Below are 6,000 nucleotides of genomic sequence, written 5' to 3'. Positions count from 1 at the left end.
ATGTAAGGTCAAAGTAAACCTTTTCCTTTGCTAAATGCTCAGTGCCTTGCAAGTGCCTTACTGCATTCTAACATCAAACTTGAGCCAAGAGGTCATTGGCTTCAGAGCCTGTTCTAATGACTGATTTATAAATAATACACAGTGTAAAGTGAGAAGGAAGGGAAGATCATTACTAAGGAGATGAGGAAGGTTAGGGTGGGAATTGAACTGGACATTAAGGAATCACTAGGATTACACTAGGGAATAATTCAAGATATTCTAGGCATTTGAAACATGAGCAATGAAAGGCATAGACAGGAAAGTTTAGTAAATAATATGCTTAGATGAGGGCAGTATTGGTGAACCTTTTAGAGATTGTGTGCCCAAACTGCACCTCAAGCTGCCAGTGAGCCTCCCTGCATTACCCCAGACAGAGGAAGGAGGAAGTACTTACATTGGGCTGCTAAGCAGAGGGGCAAAATATGTGAAAAAATGTCCTTTGGTGCGGTGGAGAGGGGAAATGGAGCAGGTCCCTCTGACATATGAGGGCACACATGCCCCCAGTTTGCCAACATAGGACTAGGGCATAGGGTGTGAGGAGGAAAGCAGAATGGAATAAGGCTAAAAAGAAAGAGTGGCAAGACTGTGTTGAGGTTTGAATTCCAGGCTTAAAACTTTGAAATATTAACAAGATAAAAAGGATTTCAACTCTCCCATTTTACAGATGAAAAAACTGAGACTTAGAGAGATAAGGTCACTTATACAAGGTCACACAGGTAGTAAGAAAGCCTAGATTCAACTTAGTTCCTCTGACTGCATATCTTTTGAATCACCTTTCCTTTTAACTATACAGCCCCCTTTACTTAATAAAAAAAATTTGCATGTGGCCTTAATAGTTTTTACTTATATAAATATATGGCTGACATGTGAAGTCAAGGTTTATGATACTGATTTTAAAAAAAAAAACTTAACAAAGATTCATAATTTTGTTGAAAAAAGTAAAAACTTTGTTGAACAGAGTGAAAACAGATTTATGTAAACTATGTTCTCTCTGAGATAATTTATATCTTAACCATAGAATCAGGTGAAATTTTATATTAAAAGATGTAAAAGTTGTCATGTGCTGCCACCTTGTGTGGCATACTTATGAACACTATGATTTCTTTAAATGTTATAATACTAAACAAGAAATGTATGTCTGGAGAGAAATTTTATCTTTGCAAAAAAAAATCAGGTTATTTATATTCTTTAAGTGAATTAAATAAAAATATAAAGTCAAAATAAAATTTCATCAGGATGTAATTTCAGATGAAATTCTAATTGAATGATAGTAATTCTTCTCTTACAGGTCTCATTATCTTTTATTATTAGTTAAGCCTAAAGCAATTTCAATTTTTAAAATTGAAATTTTTTTTATTTTTTTTTAAATACAATAAGGTGATGCTTGATCTAGAAAGAAAAGTAGGGGAACGTGGAAAAGTTTACTTGTCACCCTTATGGATAAGGGAAGAATTTATGACCAAACAAAACACAAGGAATATTAAGAAAAATGAAATTGATAGTTTTACAAGTCTCAGGCAAAGAATGCTTTCTGGTATAAGTTACTTATTTTCATGGTAGTTATTGGCAAAAGGCTAGTGACACAAGATTAGTCTTTTCAAGTTTACATTGTAAAATATAAATTCTGTCATTGACTGAGGTATTCTGTAACAATTTATCATTGGATCACAAAAATAGATTTGGCAAATTAAAGAAATAAAAATTTGTTTGTAATAAATAAATGTGTTTACATTCTGACACATTTTTAAAACCCAAGACCTAAGACATCTTAGATTAAATACTGATGTTGATGTAGGCACCTTGACACAAAATGTGAAAATGAGAAAAATATCAAAATCCTAAAATTTTTAAATTTGAGGAGGACCAACTTAAAAAATGTGGTAAAAAGTACTGCTTTCCAGTAAACTAGAAGACTCAATCTGAATCTAAATATCACAACTATAATTTACAAAAATTCTATAACTTGATAAGGTTATTGAACATCTATTTAAGAAATGACCCATAGAAATGGCAAGATTTAGTATTACCTTCCTTGATTAATGTTTTAGCTTAGTAACCGGCAATATTTATTACTACAAAGAAAGTACTTAAGTTATCACAGTAAAGAAAAGCAATGATTCCCTTTTTTTTCTGTACTGAACTCTGCAGTTGGTATTATTTTAAATGGGCTATTAGATGAGAGATTGGAGAAGATAATCCTAAATTCCCTTCCAGCTCTAACATTCTTTTTACTCTAGATATAAACAACTCACATACAGGAACCATCCCTAATAGGACTTCTAATGGATTCCTAAGGGTCCATGCTGTGAGCCTACCTCATTGTGTGGTTTTTTTAGAGTATATAGAGTAGTATATAGGGGTGTATGGGGTGTTCAGGGAGGGGTAGTATCTCTGGTATGGAAGGCTTGCCCTTCTAGGGCAGCTCTCCAGCCTCTGACCCCCACCTGAAGCCCAGCTCTCACTTGTGGCTCCTAGTAGCTGCTAACATGTGGCAGCGGCCACACCCCGGACAATGGCTTCGACAGGCCACCTAAACCTTGTGAGGGTAGCCATCGGATCGATGTCGACCCCTGGTGAACCAGGGCTTTGCTCAGCCAGCATGTGAAGACTGCTTCGGCCGAACAGATGGAAGAAACCAATAAGAAGTTTCAACGGCTGAGATGGCGACGCAGCAAAGCACTGTGGAGTGCTCAGGGTGTGTTGGAGCACAAAAGACAGCACGGCCATCCAATGCAGCTGAAGAAGTCTCCAGGTGTAACGACTCTTCGTGCCACTGGACCCAGGTTTCCAAAGCCGAGAGAGTGGGACTGTCTCTGTGCATCAACTTTTCCACTTAAATCTCCACGTACAAAAACAATCGTCATTCTTGGTTACTGTGAGACTACTACCACCAGAGTAGTGCTCTATATTCCACGTGTTTTTAACTAGTTCTTGCTCCTTCATAGTTTGCTACTTTAATCTGCCTATTCATCAGCATTTCTAACCAAAAAAGAAGTGCCACATTCTAGAAAAATAGGTTTACTGCTCTGTATGTATTAGATTAGTTTGTTTTTTATACAATTACCAATAATATGGTAAAAAGCAAGGACTGCTTCTATAGAGTTGTGTGCTATAGGGAACAATATTTTGATCCCAAGTTTTGATGTTTGGATAGTCTATATGGAGATGAACTCATCTCCACTGAGTCCTGTGAAAACTTACCCTTGAGGAAATAGGTGGCAGTTATTGTGCTTATAAATACCTGCAAACAACTCAATTCATTTTTCATCTAATTCCCTTGACCATGACCCTATGAATAAGGTATAGTTGGAACAATAGCAAATATCCAAACAAACTACTATTTTAAAACTAGAGCTTCTTGGTTTAAATTAGGATTGCTTTATGATGTTGACAAGCTCAACTTCAATTTTATTGAAAATATTTTTATGCCCTTTTTTGGCATTTTTTTCTCTTTGTAGCAACTTTGGCAGTTTAAGTTGTGCCATCACCACTTTAATACTTTTCATAGGTTGTTTGTTTGGCTTGTAAGATTTCTGTATCAAACCAATAGTATAAATATAACTTATCATGTCAAATCTAGAAGGTCCAAATTCAGATCTTAAATATTTCATTTCTGCTTCTGTTATCACATAACATACAGTGCCTTGACTACTAATTGGAGAATTTAATCATTTGGGAGACTTGTAGATAGAAATAAAGATCTTCTTATTTCTTAAAAAAAAAAGGCTCATTTACTAGATGTGGAGGCCATATTTTTTCCTTCTGTTTTTACTTTATTCCCCCTATTGATTTATCTACTCACATTCATGGTTTTTGAATATTCTACTTTCTGAGATCATTAGTAATATCTCTCTCTCTCTTTTTGTTCCAACTGCCTCCCATCTTATGACAGTTTCCTTAAGGACTAGATCTCATCCTTTTCTAACCCCAAACTCCTTTTTTCTTCAATGGTTACAGGGCTCTTGCTCTCAGGTTAGATGGAAGGCTGCATGGCCTCCCTCCCTCTCCCATATACATGATGCCCTACTCTAGTGTCCTGCCATACTGGTGGCACGGGTTTAATTTCTGTAATCTGGGTCTTTGAGGCTCAGGGGGTGGGAATGGTGGGATGGATGGTGTTGAACTTTATGACAAGACCAGGCATGTATCTTGCTCCTTGTTCTCAGTTCACCTGTAGAGGTCTTTTGCAGCCCAGCCTGCTCCCTGCTGTAGGATGCTGGCCATCCTAGCTTCTATCCCTGGAGCATCGCAAAGTCACCAGGTCTCCTGACCCAAGCTGACTTCCATAGCCTGGAGCAAGGTTTCAAAGCCCTGGAGACAGAGTTATGTGTTGCAAGGTTGTTTTTTTCAAACTTGTGTGCTGGATACTTGGGTCCCTTAGTGCCTCCCTGATATAGGTAATGTAGGAGGTGGGGTAGGTGTGCTGAGGAGCTCAGGGTAGGTATCAGTTCATTTAAAAAAAAATTTAGATTCCAGGTGTCCCAAATCGTGGAGACAACTGAAGTTATTTTATCTTACCTACTTAGTTTACATAATTTTGGGAAGAATTGAACAGTGGGGGTAGGGGAAGGAAATCAGAGAAAATGTTTAATGCTTCCTCTTATTGATGACATGATCTTGACAAATATATTTAAGTTTAAATTTACATATTTTGAATGATAATATATTATACAATTATAGGAGAGGATAAATAGGACTTTCCACACTTCCTAATGATCAGCTTAGCATATTCTCAGAGGACATTTGAGACACAGGTGGCAGATGATAATTCCAAGATGATAATATCTTTTTCCATCTTCCAAAATAGAGCTGATTTCATTTTGCATGATGCTATGTTGTGCTTGGCATATCCAGCTCTTATTCATTCTCTTTTTGAAGATGTTCATGCTAAAAACATGTAGATAATAAAACTTAAGTTTTAAATAACCTATAAATTATACATTCATTCCCTATATTTGTCCTCTCTTATTTCTTTGCCCTGAACCATACATTCCTATATATTTCTCCCCAACCTTTCCTTTTCCTGTCTACACTAAAGTCTTCAACTAACAGTGTCTCTGTTGATTTGATGGGGAAGGTCTTATCAGAGTAATATTTCACAGATGATCATCATTATGTTCTCCTCATTCTGCTTACTTCACTTTGCATCAGTTCATATAGGTCTTCTCAGGTTTCTCTGAAACTATCCTGCTCATCATTTCTTGTAGTATATATAGCAATCCATTATAATCATATGATATAAAATGTTTAATCATTCTTCAATTGATGGGCATTCCCTCAATTTCCAAATCCTCTCCATCATGAAATGAGCTGGAATACTTTTTTTTTTACATATGGATACTTTTCCTTTCCCTTTGGTCTCTTTGAAATACAGATCTAGAAGTAGTATTGATGGGGCAAAGAGTATATAGAGTTTTATAGCCCTTTGAGTATAGTTCCAAATTGTTTTCCAGAGTGGTCAGGCCTGTTTGCAACTCCACCAACAGTTCATTGGTATACCTCTTTTCCCACATTCCATCCAGAATTTGTCATTTTCTTTTTCTTTCATATTAGACAATATAATAGGTTTGAGAACAAATCTCAGAATATTTTAAATTTCCATTTCTCTAAGTATTTATTGAATTTTTTCATCTGGCTACAGATAGCTTTGCTTTTTTCCTTCTGAAAACTGCCTGTTCATATCCATTGGTCATTAATCAATTAATCATTGGAGAATCAATCTTATTTTTATGAATTTGCCTCAGTTTTTCAGATATTCAAGAAATGAGGCCTATATCAGAAAAATTTACCATAAAATCCCACCCCCAATTTCCTACTTTCTAATTTTGGCTGTACTGGTTTTGTTTATGCAAAATCTTTTTTAAATTGGTATAATTAAAATTATCTATTATACTTCCTGTAAACCTGCCTATTTCTTCTTTGATCATAAAATTTCCCATTATCCATAGATCTGCCAGGTAA

Source organism: Monodelphis domestica, chromosome 6, assembly GCF_027887165.1.
Source record: "Monodelphis domestica isolate mMonDom1 chromosome 6, mMonDom1.pri, whole genome shotgun sequence".
NCBI lineage: Eukaryota > Metazoa > Chordata > Mammalia > Didelphimorphia > Didelphidae > Monodelphis > Monodelphis domestica.
Note: the sequence above shows the minus strand (reverse complement) of the source record.